General features: G+C 41.1%; 1 protein-coding gene across 8 annotated transcripts in view; it reads right to left on the bottom strand.

Annotated features, from left to right (window-relative positions):
- Window positions 1-15,771, bottom strand: part of znf469 (zinc finger protein 469) — a 160,242-nt gene that overhangs the window by 42,355 nt on the left and 102,116 nt on the right. The window contains exon 1 of one of the 8 annotated variants that reach the window (XM_088377683.1): window positions 13,271-13,363. The exons of 6 other annotated variants lie outside the window; for them this stretch is intronic. The gene's annotated coding sequence lies outside the window, so the exon portion shown is untranslated. Of the gene's footprint in view, window positions 1-12,629; window positions 12,704-13,270; window positions 13,364-15,771 lie in introns of those variants that run through there. One more of the 8 variants, XM_088377684.1, reaches the window with a different exon arrangement.

The raw sequence follows: 15,771 nt of genomic DNA, 5'->3' as shown, positions 1-15,771 counted from the left end.
GTGGAACCACAGCAAAGCAAACATAGCCATCATCTGCACAAATAGGCCTTTCAAGCCTCCTGACCCCCCCACCCCTTTTGTCCCATCAACACCTCCCTCTTCAGCAAGACCAAAGCCACCAAATCCAACCTTCCTTCTGCCCCCTCCAAATACACAGAGGTGAATGGTGTCTACTGTACCATCTACCTCCCTCTCTGTGGGGTAGAAACAGTTTGACAGGCCTATATTTATGGTGAGCTGGATTCATGTTGGAATGAATCATGAAAAGCACCAGAATGATCTTGCTGTATGTTTTATATTGAGCAGTTGTGCCAGTCTGCGTGTGTGGCCTTTGTGTATGCAGAGCTGTGTTTGTTCCAATAGGCGAGCGTTCGCATTAGTGCCGGGAATTACGATAATCCCTTTAAAGGGTGACAAAATGCGTCTGATACGGCAGTGAGACTATGTTCATTATTTGTGTGCTTCATAATGACCGTGGAGACATGAAGGGTAGGATGTGCATAAAATCCCCAGACCTTATTGTAGTAGAGAAACAACTACGTGCGTATTGTTATTCCACTCCAACAGTCATATTGGTTTTTGTTGGTTTGTTACAAAGGCGCGGTTTAAATTTTTTGCTTTTTTACAAAGCCTACATACATTGAAAGACATTTTCTTCCCATCCGGTACTCAGAAGGAAATATACTGATCCATATTTTCTCAGTAAAGCCACCAAAGCATGTATGTAATTTGACATCCATTTTGTATAACCTCGCTAGGGTCGCGGATGAGCTGGAGCCCAGCCCAGCTGCTTCGGACTACACCCTAGACTAGTGGTCAGACAATCGCAGGGCACTTACACACAATAAATCAATCACAGTTGCAGTATATTCACACTCAGACAATGTATAGTGTTCAATACCTAACATGCAACATTTTTGGGAAGCCTGTACTTGGAGAAAAACTGTGTTAGCACAGGGAAGACATGCAATCTTCACACAGAAGACTAGAACCTGGAGTCCAACGCTTAATATCAGAACTGCTAGCCAATGTGCAATCTGTAATCTAAAAATTCTAAAAAAGTTGTTTTTTGATAGATTATCACTCCATCCATCAATTTCTTAGAAATTAACCTCATGATATCCTTAATGTAGCTCAGTCTTTAAGGATGTGCTTTTGAGTCAAATGTCACAGGTTCAAGGGCAACTACCGACAAAAGCATCCTAAAAATGTTATCTAGTTGTGTTTGCTGGCGCCTCTCGAGGTACCCTTCAGCAAGGCATCGTCTGCCACCTCAAGTGGTGCAGCGCTCTTTCACTCTGAGTCTCACCTTGTATGCCTGCATGTGTGCGATCTTGCTCAATCACAAAAATACACATCTGATGAATAACCACTTGAAATATACCAATAATAAATAAAAATGGATAATCCAATCAAAAATGTGGCTGATATGGAGCTAATCCATTTGATTTGGGGAAAGAAGCACGGTTCACGCTGTACTCAATAAAACGGCACAGACAAAAAAAATACATCCACGCTCACATTTACACCTACGGACAATTCAGAGCGTTAATTAAAGTAACATGTTTTTGGCGTGTGGGTGGAAGGTGGCATAGCAAAGAAGACCTGAGCAAGAAGGGGGAGAAGATGCAAACTCTACCCAGGAAGGATGAACCATGAGGGAGACGTGCTCACCACCAAACTACCATGCTGCCCTTAATAAATTGTTTGCTCTATTTTGATTTGATTTTGCTCTGTAAGATACATTTTATCGTGTTGTGTACTTTACGCAATCTTGATTGGCATCACACAGAGATAGCTATCACAATTTGAATCTGTCTGCACAGCGCACTGTCTCAGCAAGCGCATGGTAACAATAGGAACTGGGGTGAGCGACGGCAGACTTCTCTCTGTCCTCTGCCACATAAACCTTTAATATGAGGCCTCCTCGGCACCAGTCGGCCATTTAAAAAGGACCATACCCTGTAATTGACCTTAAAAATACTTTCCTTGGAGGTCCGCAGCCATGTCATTGGCCCACGGCCCGAGCAGTGGCCGCTTCTCCCCAGCCTGAAGGAGCCTGGGAAGGCCTCCGAGGGTATATTTAGTGGCCCTGAGTGGAGCAAAAGTTGCAGATAATGCCAGTCTGTGTATAAAACCGCTCTGCCGCCCACGAGTTGGCCTCTAACAGGCACATTTCCCTCTCCCACGGGGATGTATTCCTTGTGGTCAGAGGTCATCCAGATGCAAGCCAGGTAAATATACAACCACAGGAGATACTGACCACTGTCACTCTGCTCTGTGAAGGTGAGGCATGCCACATTTCGGCATTGTGAATGAAGTTAGATGTGGCACAACGTTGGAAAAAAAGTATATGTCAACAAGCAGTGTCCCCTATAGTCATTGCACAATGGTAAGTTTGGATAATGTGGTAAACATCTGTCTGCTGGCGCTTACGTTGCATTACAGAGATGTATTCCAGTAATGTGGCGTTTGTGTGCCACCCAGCAGAATTAGGCAGAAAAAAAGATGAATAATTTACCTCACTCTGTGTCTAATGTCTAATACAGAAATGTGGTCTTTGGCTTGAATTTAAGTGGGGTACAAATCAGGACTATTTAGAGTACATACTCCCCCACCCCTTTGATTGAGGACAGTAAAGGCCTAATTATCAAATGATCTAATGATTCTAATTCTTGATTTTCCCTACTTAATGTTCCTAGTCGGGCTGTTAAACCTGTCCATTGCAAAGACGTGTGTGCTCATAACAGACTCCATCATTTTAAAACGCAATGATAGTCAATTAGGAATCCAACTGTGGCTTGAACCCTGCTCTTGCCAGGCACAAGTTGAGGAGCAACTGGTTGAGTGTTTGTACAACAAGTCTCCCAAGTCATTCACCATAATAAGAACGACAAGGTGAAGAGCTTGAAGAGCTGGTACTTAGCCTTAGCCTAGCTTCTTTTTATTCTATAAGGAAGGTTTGCAGAGTTGCCTGAGTATGACAACACAAATCTTTTTTGGGGTAGGAGGCTTACGATTTTTGGTGACATTTTTGGTTATGAAAGCTGCTAAAATTTACCCGTAAAATTTCTGCAGTTCTATGCTGTCGTACATGACAGTAAAAATTGGATTCTGTTTTTTTAATCCATTTTAATTTTGCAATACTTATTCTAAAAGAAGGACCTGTCCGAACAAAGGATGTTAAAATAATAATTGTGAGAACAGTAGAAAAATATACTCCAGAAGTTATGTGAAGGAAGCTGATTTGCATTCAGCGTAACAATGATGTAAACATTTGATCGTCTTTAAAGCTAGGAAGATTGCTTTATCGTTTTTAGTAGTAATCAGTTTTACACTTCAGTCTTCCGATAAGATTGTCCAAATGTTACTTCAAACATTATCAATAGTGTTTTTTTTTTCTTGGTGAGAGGCTAATCCTGCTTTAGATAAAATAAATTCCAAATATTTTCCTGGGAAATTGGTTTTGAAAATTGAACAATTGGAGGTTGACTAACATGTAGGGACACATTATTTTTAACCTTAAGGTTGCCTTCGCATCATTTTAGCATCTCTATTCTCTCATCAAGATTCCCTTTAGGAATTCCACAGCCCTTTTTAAGCGTAATGTTCAGATCTGCATGTTTAACTTTATTTGTTCAAACTACCTGCAAGTTCAGAAGTTCGCAGAAGCTGAGTTGTATGCGTTTGGTAGTTATCATCGTGACTGAAGCCTTGCAGCTACCGAAGCTGCTACGTCTGCTGTTTTTCGTTAAAAGGTTTCCAAGGGTTATCTGTAAAGGAAATGTATGATTTATTTATCCATAGCACTTTTCTGTCTTGTGGATTTAAAAGTACAGTTGAGACTAAATCTCTGCTGTGCCTGCATGTGAAGGCTCGTATTGTTACACATCTGATCAGAATCCTTTCACCGTGATAAGAAAAAAACCAGACAGCCAATAAAAGAGTGGGCCCCTATTCTGAGAAATAGAACTGGGAGCACTGAAAGCAGCAAGTCATGCCTGACTTGGAGCCACTGGCCACATACATTATGCAATAGTCATATGTCTTGTCTCAAGGGCTCCCCAAAAAGTTTGCATGTCAGTTATGCTCAGTTATGGGTGAGCATGAGCACAGATGGACTGAAATGAGTGTGAATGTAAAATCTGTGGCGTCGCCTTTAAAGTCTTTGGAGCAGAATAGGGAGGTTAAATGAGCCCTGTTTCCACCATACAGTACAGTTATTTCAGAATGGTACATTTCTTTTTGCATTCCCCATTTAAAATTGGAAGGCTAAAAAAAAAAAGAACCATGCTCCACATACATACTGCATACCATATTTTGGCACCCTACACTGATATACCAAACACAGCGGTATTGGTCCATAAAGAATTTGGAGAAAACACATGCAGGACATTTGGCAAACAAAGTCTCATCTAAAAATAAATAGACAGTGCTGAGAAACATACTGTACAATCCTAGACACTGTCAGTGACCAGAAAAAAAAACTGCTTTGTACAGTTACAAGGTTATGACTTTTTAAAATAATTCAACCATACTGTTGAAAAAGAAACATTAGCCACCAAAGCTGTCCTTAATGTGTACTTCTGCTAGTGACCAAACCAACCCCATTCCCTTCCTAATCAAACCAGCAAAAACTAAATGTACTGAACAAAAAAGCTGACTGTTGTGATTTTGATTAATGACTGTCACACGATTTGAGCTCATGACTGGCAATAATGAGGTTTTACACCTTCCCCAGATCTGATGCAGGGGTACCGTTTAAACAAGGCTCATCAAATAAGATAAACTACAAAAGTATTTTCTTTATCACTGCCATTTTTGGACTAAAATCAAATTGAATGTATAATGTATCATTTATTCAAACAGACATAGTATGATATGATGTATGATACGTAAAGATGAAGGATGGCTTTGATTCATTCTGAGTTTTGTGAAACCATGCCATTTAAACATTTTATCCCAATATTCTTATGGGACACAATCTATGCTAATATTTGAACACATAAGCATTCAACGTGCATTGATGACTGTGAGAAAATTAATTTACATTTCTGGTCTGTGCCCGTGTTTTTCTAACAATGGGACTGTCAAAAAAGTTGAACGTTTGCTCTTATACTTTTTTTATCCAGTCATCGTGATATTTATCGCTAAACTTTGTTTACTGTGTCTTGTTTGTCTTTTTCTTCTGTTTGTCTGCGAAGTAGGTCCAACACAATAGAATATCTTTTTGATGTTAGGGTGCAGAGCATATCTCATTGTCATCAAATGTGTTTCTGTATGAATGATTTTATCAATACAGACTCACAAAGCCACCATGAATAAACAACATCTAGATTCTTATCTCATGTTACTGCCAAAGTATAAACTAAGACTTTATCAAAAACAAATGCGTACTTTGGAAAAAACAAAACAAAACCAAAAAAAAGCCCCAAAAAACACAAGAAAGCTCACCCAAACTCAACTTCATGTGCTCCCAGTGGTAACTGTGACAAATCTAATGACCACTCCTTCGCCCATCTGGGGAGCTGGTGACGCCTTGCCTGCTCTCTGAGGACACTGAGTTCAAACCAATAATGTAATTCAGATGAAAATGAATGTTTCCAGCTTAATCCAAGCCATCTTGCTTTGGAACTGTCTCGTTCTCTTTTTTTCTCCTTTGTCTTGCATTTTTGTTCATTTCCAAAACATGTGGCTGAGAATGAAGGAAAGATGTAGAAGAGGAAAAATACAGGAAGAAAGGTGCGCAGGTTTTACATTTTGTATGACGACGTGATTTGAAGGGAGGCTGTGATTATGTGGCAGATACTTTTAGAGATAGACAAGTCCCTGGGAAAGCAATGATGCTACTTGTAATATCTTATAAACCCAAAAATACCTAAAACGATGCAAGCATTTGGGCAGATTTGCTTCAAACACACTCAACAAAATCTTGACCACGTTTCTTTCTCAGTCATGGTACAATGTGGTTGTAATTTAAGATGCATCTTATTGGAAGGCGACTGATCCAGTTGCGATTAGTGGGACTTGGACACAGATACAGAAGATGGGATTGAGAGTCACAGCTGTCCCTGCTGTGCAGCTGCGGACTGAGCATTTGACTGGCTGGAATCAAGTCAGTTCATCCAGATGAGGCAAAGTAGTCATGCAACGAAACCCATGCGGCCAGTCGAGCAGTCAGACGCTCAAACATAAATTTTTCCACAATCAATCGTATCAACTCTGTGGTCAAACGTTCACGTTGTCTTTCATCGTGTGATCTAGATTAGGCAAGTCGGCATCATATGAGGGAATCATGCTGAATGACAGATCCATGATGGATGTACAGCGCAGCTTTTTGACAGTAGAGAACTTCAATCATTTTATGGTTTTCAAGTTCTAAAGTAACCATAGAATGTCCCAATGTTCCTGCCACACAAGCCAGACCCCTGGCTCGATTCTTTTCTCAAGCTATTTCTGCTGATCAGAGCAGTATGAATAATTTAACATTACATTAGTTTAAATCCTAGTCTGACGTTTTGCCCGGAAAACATTCAGCCCCATCCATCTGCCACATTGTGTGACTGTGATGTAATGACTGGGTTTTCTCACCAGCCCTGATCTGGTCACCCGCAGTGCTGAACATACTGAACATATGACAAGCAAGTTTGAAGCAGAACTTCAAATTAGTTATGACTCATCCATGATTGCTATGTTATTATATTATTTCTTTAACAGCAATGATCTCAAATGATATAACGTTCCAGTAAAATCATAGTAAAGAATTCCCAATACCGTATTTTCCGGACCATAAGGTGCACCTAAAAACCTAACATTTTCTCAAAAGCCAACAGTGCGCCATATATATGGACCAAATTCCTAAATTTAAACTGGCCCGAAGCATTGTAAGTGGCCCGCTGAAGACTATGCATCATGAATCAAAAAGACTATGGATCATTATTTTATGATTATAAAGTAATTTGTTGCGTGTGAAGTTGAAATAAAAAAGAGAAAATGGAGAATGATTTGATTTGGATTAAAAATCTGACATGGTGCATTAATAGTGCGCCTTATAGTCCAGTGCGCCTTATAGTCCGGAAAATACGGTATATCTTTTATACCTGAGACCAGGAAAAGTTTGACTATCTTTTTCTCTGAGAATTCACAAATCTTAGGTCAGTTCAGCTACTTTGTACAGAGAGAAGAAAAAAAAGGAGAAAGCAGAAACAGGCCTGATTGACACATACTGGACATTTGATTGGGCACACCGACACAATCTACTGTTATCCAACAGTGGTTGATTTCAGATTAGATTGTGCGAGTAAATTCAAGTGTTTGGCGAGTTTAATTCAACTGGGATTTAACACGGGCGACACAAATGTCCCACTCATCAAATGCAATGGAGAAAAAATGATCCGTCATTGCACATGTGTAGCCACAGGCCTCCTCTTGCCTCCTTGAGATCGGGTTTGACCCGAGCGACCTTAAACCATGTGTATTTGTTTGTCTCCATGTTGGTTATTTTCACATCCACTGTTCCTAATGTAGTGGAGAGCCACAAGACCACACCAGACGAACAAGACTTTGAATCAATGGTTTCCTAGCAGCAGTACTTTTCAACATCAATTATTGCAGTAAATCACAGCGCTCAACTAGCAGTGATTGCCTAACATTTTCAACAAGTCCTCAAATGCTGACGCAGTGATAATAGCATTCTTTTCTGTCACAATTCCCCACTGTCAAATTGGTCGACACTTCACCCTTTCGCTTGTCATAAATCGACCTGTCTTTATAAATCCAAGGCGTATGATTTTAGCTCAATTAATTTTTACATGGATTGAATGCATGCTGTGGGCCCGATGAGGTAGAGACCCAATGGATGTTTTGCCTGGCGGAATGCAGCCTTGCTGAGCTCTTCTGAGATTTATGTGACAGCTGTGGGGTATGCATGTGGCTAACAGATGGTGGCATCCTCATCGTCTATTCTCTCTTGGCTCATCACTTCTTAGTCAAACACCGCACCCACTCTCGATCTGCTGCAGCATTTTCTGTCAAAATGGACTTCAACCACTTGCCGACAGTCGTCATTCTAGATATTGGGCTGCATTTGCTGACTTGGTGATCAACTCCAGACTTAGCTTTAGTATGACCCCCCCCCCCCCATTGCTATTTAAACTAAAACCATTGAACAAAAATGTTCGATATGCACTGCCGCACACATGCAGAGATCCACATTTATTCCAACAATGAGCAATAGATTGCAGCCCGTTATTCTTTTTCCACGGTGAACCTAAATTGATACTTCACCCAAAATCCACAGTATGTGAAAAGCATAACTCACCTCCTGCAGACTCCAAAGCAGGCTGCGGTCACAATTTTGCAATGGAAATAAAGCAGCAAAACCTTGATAGAAACTTGCCAAAATTCCATTACAGTCAAACTGACTATTGCTTAGTAGAACTCTGTATGACGAGGAAGTCCCAGACAATTTCAATTCTCATCAAAATCCAAACTGCATGTTGTGCCCTTTATCTGCATGCTTCTTGTTCAGCTACACCCCCAAAGCATTTTGCGCAGAGGCAGAGCTTTAAATTAGAAACACTACAAGATAGCATAGCGATTTCTTTTCGGCCGACACCATCTGTCAGCTCATTTGACTCACGTTGATCAACAGCAGGTTGCAGGATGAACAAAAGGAAACCTCTTGACTTTTTTAACTTCCCTCTTCCCTATCCCTCATTCTGTTGCCAGAGCCCAGGTCTGTCTAGTGCGTAAAATAGAGGAAATTAAAACAAATACCGTTGTGGATTCAAGCCTGTTCATTTGAATGGCATATTTTCATGGCAAATGTGGTAGCCTTGAGACATGTATGACTTGTATGCCAATCAAAAAGAGTCATCGAGTGTCAAGATGTCAAATTATGCGCTAGCTGAAATTGCCAAATCATTTACACAGCCATACCATGGGAGCTCACCAGCGAGCACTTGCACCATCTAATAAAAAGCAGCCACAGCTGAGAGACCCCCACCCTCCCCGCCTTGCTTCTCTCCCACCAAGTTTGTGTGCACAAACACAATCAGACAAACACGGAACCACCATCGACTGATGTGTCTTTTCCACTTTGCTCATCTCGTCTCACTCTCAGAGTCTGGGAATGTACCGCTCTGTGGTTTTAGCGACACACTGGGCACACTGCCACAGGGAGTCACCTCTAGGTGTTCTGGGGAAAGTCTGTGCGTGTGCGACTTTTGAGTTCATCTAGGCCACGCAACCGCAGAGCAACGACCACTTTTTGTGTCAAAGACTTGCCTGCATGCGCTGATACACAGACACACAGACGGAGCCTTGAAACCGCAAATCTAAACTTGCAAACACCCACGCATTTACACATGCACCAGGAAGGAAACTGCAGTCAGATTAGTCACTGGGGAGGGTTACCTGTGCCTGTTTGGTTCCGCTGGCCATTTGAAAGTGAGCACAGAAGAGTACCTTTTATTAAATTGGGAGAAAAAAAACATATTGACTGTTTGGATTATTGACTGGTCTGCTCTATTTTTTCATCAGAAAAAGTACTGGAGCAATAAACGAGCAATGAGATTTCTGTAATTGCTCCTGCGGCACAGTTATAGACACGTCTACCTCACAGTTCTGAGGTTTGGGGTATAAGTCTCAGCTCCCGCCTTCCTCCGACATTCCAAAGTCATGCATATTGTGTTTATTGAGAACTCAAAATTGTAAAAAAAAGGTGAACGATTGTTTGTGTATATCTGCCCTTCTGATTGGCAGTTCGCGACGCACCTAGCCTCTCGTCCATAGTCAGTTGGGATCGGTTCCACTTCACCCGCAACCTTATTGATGAAAATCACTATTGAAATTAGATGGATGGACTGTTAACTTCTTTTGTCTAAATACCACATGCAAGCAGAACAGATTTTCACCAGATTTGCCATTTTGCAAACCCCAACATTCAATGTGAGACTTAACAGGCCACTTTGCTGCAGTAACAAGCTACCCTGTTGAAAAATTTAAAAAATGATTTTTGTTTTAAATACTCACAGCGGTGCTTCTCTGACAGAGAGCCAAATTAGTTTTAGTCAAGTTCTAGATAGTATGCATAGTAAACAAATGTCTACACTTGGGTGTCTTGTTACGCTGGCCCCATCACAGTCTGGCACGCTGCCCTCCTTTCCAGCTGGGGAGACTTCATGATTTCATAATGACGGCATCAAAATCAGCAGCTATGGTGGACAGCCCTTAATGGAGCCCGTAGACCACACCAAAGTGGGTTCACATTGTATATTTGAACAATCAACAATAATAAACACTACAAAGGAGATTGGCTCAAAGCTTGCGGCAGGAATTCTGGTTCATTAAGCAAGTTATCATTCTTATACCAGAGTTCAAAGTTTCGATAATTGTTAGAAACAAATTATCTCAACGTGCCCTCCGCCCCTGCTCCTCTGCTAGCACCCCTGAGAAAATTGTAAGGCTGGTTACAGGCTGTGTACAGGCTTGAAATGTCAAGTGTAAAAATAGACAGCTTTGTTGTAACATAGTTTTATGTCTAAATAATTATAGTCTTAATTACACGCATTACTTTGAACAGCCTATATGTGTTCTCTTGACAGTGTGCTCAGTGTTCACCTAACACTTAATTTGTTGACTTACCACAGTTATAAATCATTGGATATTCGACTCAATGTAACTGGAGCATAAAGAGATCATGTATCACGGACATTTGTCATCTGCAGAAAGAGGTTTTGATTAAAAATGGGTAAAATTGCTACATTATATAAACGTGCAAATAAAACGCAGATTTGTATCAACAGCAGTTTAAAAATAAAATGAAGAATGAATTTCAGCTGTCAAAAACTGGTCAAAAGTGGGTCACGTCCAACATTTATCTGGTAGGAAATGATGAGCTGAGGTATGGGAGAGATTCTTTGCTGCTTGGAGACAATTTGGCAAAAGCCCAGCTGTGTTATTGGGCTATGAATCCAAGTGCTGTTTGACTTCCTGAAAAGTATTCAACTTGCACTGTCTTCGGTCCACTAAACTTGGTGATCTGATAGGAAAGCGGATGGGAAGCGTTGAACCGTGAAGCAAACCTCAGTCTGAGTGTGAGATGCCACCAGTGAACCTGCAAACTACCACCCAGCAGCAGCAATAAACTGCCTTCAGCTGCTTGTTGGCCTGTGGCACACTGCTGGTCTTGCAGGTCATTACTTTTACACAGCCATAAACACAGTGCAAAACAAAATTATATTTTATTTCTTACTAATACTTCTGCATGCTTGTTATTAATATGCAGCTCAGTAGTAAATGGCCAAGCCTCCATGCATTACTTTGACTTTAATGATACATATGGGACTCACAGTTGGACACAGGAACTGAACAGCGGTCTCCCATGGCAAAGTCTGCTGTTTATCTGACCTCTCCACCCCTAACGGACTCCTTACTGAGACTTCCTCACTACAAAGTAATATTTGCAAATTCCCCCTCTTTGTGACAATCTGAAATTAACCGAAATCTTGACATCTCTGGGTTTAATATATGATCTTGGACTTTTATATTTTGTGACTTGAAGGTCAGGAACAAGCAAATTCTCACTTTTCTGTGTGAATATGAATACAGTGGATTAGACTTAAAGGCAGTTTGCATGTGTTGGCGTGCAAGTAATAAAAAATATATTTCATATAATTCCACCCTTCGTTTTAGCATTCACACAATGAGTTGCTTCAACAGAAGAGGTTGTAAATGACAAATGAAAATTACAGAACAGGTCTAAAGCAGCCAAAAAGGAGGGAGGAGCAGGAAGAGGAGTTTACCATAAGGTACAAATTGCTCATTGCTGCAGCATTTACTGAGTAGCGAGTCGTCATCCACTCCCCCTTACCTCTCTTGTACATATTTTTGTCACACCCTCATCTTTCCATCTGTTCAAATGGTTTTACTTATAGCCAAAGGTTTTACTTTGGCTTTTGATGACGTTCTGTTTTTTTCCAGCGTTTTCAGAGAACAGTCATTTCTGCATTTCTCAGCCCATTGTATGCTGGAACAAGACTTCCATCTCGTTGTCCTGCTGACCTCGCTGCAGACTGTGGTCTCATGAATGAACCTTGCTTGAGTTGAGTACAAAGTTTGAGCAGTGGCTGCATTGGTGATTTGGTGACAAATTTCATCAAATCTTATTTGACACAGTACACGTTTTATGGATGTTGCAGCACTCTAAAATTCGAGAGACTAATCTGGTCGACTGACAAACACACGGCACCCAGCTGTGCGTGTGTCTAATGTTGCAAATTATAACATTACACTCACATGGGGAATGCCAGCCCTGGCAAAGCTGAGGAAGTTTTTCCACCTTTTAAACAAGTGTGGTGGTTAGACAGGCACATGGAGGCAGACTGGCATGACTGAGCAGGTTTTACCCGGCATTACAGGTGTGGTGGGGGCACAGACGTCTGCTCTCTGTCTGCTCTAGACGTTAGCCCCACCCTGACATCCCACAACAACACACTGCAAGCCCTGAGAGGGCCGTGACCAAAGGTGAATAATGACATGCATGTGGCAATCTTCCTTGCATTGTATGTGCAATTGGACAGAAAAGTCATCTTAACAGCAATGGGTGGCAGCATGTTGTTACACACCTCTGTCAGGTACAAGCTGATGCATTCTTTGGTGTCTCCAAAGCCATCCTTAGATCAATTCACTACATCTGCTTACTGCTTCTCATCACTTTCATAGCATCTGAGGTCTGCTGCAAACATGAATCTTGCACGAAAAGAATCCAACATTTTAACGTGACAGAAAATGTGCAGGCAGTCCATATTGTGGCCAGATGAGGTCTTGATACTCTGAGGTCTGGCCCTTTGGTGTCCACAGCAGAACAGAGCTGAAACAAAACCTTGTTTTCTGCAAATATCGCAGACGCTGAATCAAACAATGAATCACTGAGACTCAACATGCACATGCAGATAAATATTGGTGCATGGTGTCTGCAGTCTCTAACAATAAGTCTTTTTCTCCACTTCACAGGGTGATTCATGCACACACCCAACTGTGAGATTGGAAAGGTAAACTTGTCACACGTGTGTCAAAGTCTCATCACTGACGTGACGATGGTGTACACACATGACTTCATTGGGGGTATGAGGGCAGGTCTGCTTTGACCTTGTTAATCCAGCAATATAGAAATCATTGTTGCTGGACTCTCAGCAAAATATTTGTTTGCAAACAAACACACACACAAATTGACATTCACGCACAAGGAAAGATATTAACCCCTCACCTCAACTCGGTGCTGCGTGAGTGACTCCAATTTCCAACATGTGAGATGCCTGTGAGTGTCTTCTCTCCTTATCTCTGTCTCTCTTTTCCTCACTCACTTCTCAACCTGAAGTCAACGCGTGGCTTGAGTTACGTTCTACTGCAGAGAAATGAGGCAGGAAAAAGGGGGGGTGCAAATAGGTCCTGCCCAGACTGATGAGAAAGGCTTCCAAAAACACCCTCAGGAGTAAATGTAGAGTATTACCACTACAAAAAAAAAAAAAAAAATCTCTCTCGCTACTGCACATTCATTTAATTTTTTAATAGGCACTTACAGTACCGCTTTGGTTTGCTTTCACTCTGCTGCCAAAATTTCCTTCAAACTCTTTCTGGGGGAAAATAACCCAAAAATCTAGCTAAACAAATTTAGTTTTTTCTTATTCTATGTTCTGTCTTGCCCCTCCACTGTTTAAAAATATTTTTCTGCTGTGCACCCTGCTGCTGTTTTATATAACGTGCAGACACACACATACACTAACAAATAGCTTTCTTGTGGAATGAGCCTCTATATGCTTTGATCTGTCTGAGGCGAGAGGGACACACCAGCACTGTATGTATGCATGGGCCATAGAGGCTGACTGTAAATTAGGACTAGGTATAATGGAAAATGCCAATGTCTTCTCTTTGGTTCCAAAGCACTGCACATGACACTGCAATATGATTCTCTCAAGTACAACTTTCTCTCACACACAATACACATATTAAACTTTAAGGTTGAAAAAAGCCCGACATTTTCTGTCCAGAATGTGAGGAATGTACTGTGTTAAGTCAATGGCGAATGTGTCCATTTAAAGGGAAAACTCACCGTGAATTGTGATACCTTTAAAAAAGCATTTATGTTCTACAATTGTTATATTATTTGCCGTGAGTTTGGTTGGGCCATTAAGAAGTGACTAGATCCGGTTCATACCTATGTTCATGCTATGACCTGGTGCAAACCATTGGCCCAGATTTACGCTAAAACGCAAATTACAATCAAGATCAATGAATGCAGCTTTACCAAAACCCATGGAATTGTGCAGAGATGAGAAGTTACATCTTCAACAAATCTTGGACTCACACATTGATTAAATAATCCTGCTGTATTATTCCTACCCACATTTTCCCCATTATGCACTTGAATCAAAATAATTAACATTCGGTCGCACAAGTAGGTCTTTATGAATAACACACATGTATGTTTTGGACTAAAAGTCGTGTGAACAATGCTGTTTACAAGTATGGAGCCTTGAACTCTGAGTCATGATGTAGTCTTTGGGAATCTGGCACTGCTTCGTTTTTCAAAAGGGCGGTCATGCCTCACTCCCCCAGAATCTTCCCAAGTACTTTTTGTGTAGTCTGAAACACCCTTGGTCCAGATCTGTCATGGGCAGTACTAATGTGCTCAAGATGATAAGACTGATTCCAGTTTGGGTCACACATGTCTGTCTGGAAGGTGTTTGATGTGCGCTGCATACTTGCAAACCCACAAAAAAATACAAATTGTGAGCGCATAGGGGGTGATGATGATGATATGGAAGATAGGAAGTACGGAGAAATGTTGCAACGCACACTCACTGGAAAGTGTTCGTCCCAATTCCAGTTAAGGGCAGGAATTACCATCATGGATGCTGGGAAATGCTGGAAAATCAACACAATTGCGGGTTTCATCACCCACTTGAGGATTTGAAACTTTCACAATCTTATTCATCATGGGTAAAATGTATCTGAAACTTGAAAAGAAGAGCGACATTGTACACTGGATTACGATGTACAATAATCACTGAAAACTGAATGAGCAAAACATGCATTAAGTGGCTGCTTCAAATATGAGATTGGGACTTTTATTGTTTTAGCTTTGACAGAAACTGTCTGTGTTCACCTAATAGCTGTGGTTGTATTTGCACTGAAGTTATTATGTGGTTTTGGTTGCTGAATTTGGCTGCATAACAGAGGTACCATTTTAGAGAAGAAAATTGAGGTTTATCTGTGTATATGTGCATTTGATTACACAGCTTTGCTCTGGGGCAACACATTCAAGTGGGCTTCACGGTGTGGCCGTTAACTGTCTAGATATAGTGTGTGCTGTACCGTGAAAAGCAGCACGTGTCTACCTGCCAGAAAGATTCCCTCCCTGTCAAATGTTGAACAGCTGCCGTGTCATTTCTCAAATCTAAAAATTACAGCTTACTGGCAGGTTTTTTCATAATTAAACTCTGATGATTACATACGTAATAATTCGGAACATACTGCATGCACCTCACAACAGAAGACACACTGCAATCCTTGTTTTAATGAAGGCACAATATTGGATGTCTTGTGTTCGAAAGCCTCAAAATATGCCACGCCATGGTTAAAGTACGATGAATAATGCAATCTCCTAGACCTAAGCATAATAAATACATATGCATTGTATGGATGATTTCATCAGATAATGATTGGAATCCACACCCAGCAGCGACAAATTCTTCCCTGCTTCACTAA

Source organism: Syngnathus floridae, chromosome 6, assembly GCF_059516105.1.
Source record: "Syngnathus floridae isolate MCC-2025c chromosome 6, RoL_Sflo_1.0, whole genome shotgun sequence".
NCBI lineage: Eukaryota > Metazoa > Chordata > Actinopteri > Syngnathiformes > Syngnathidae > Syngnathus > Syngnathus floridae.
The sequence above is the reverse complement of the archived record's forward strand: the minus strand, read 5'-3'. Positions and strand labels throughout refer to the sequence as shown.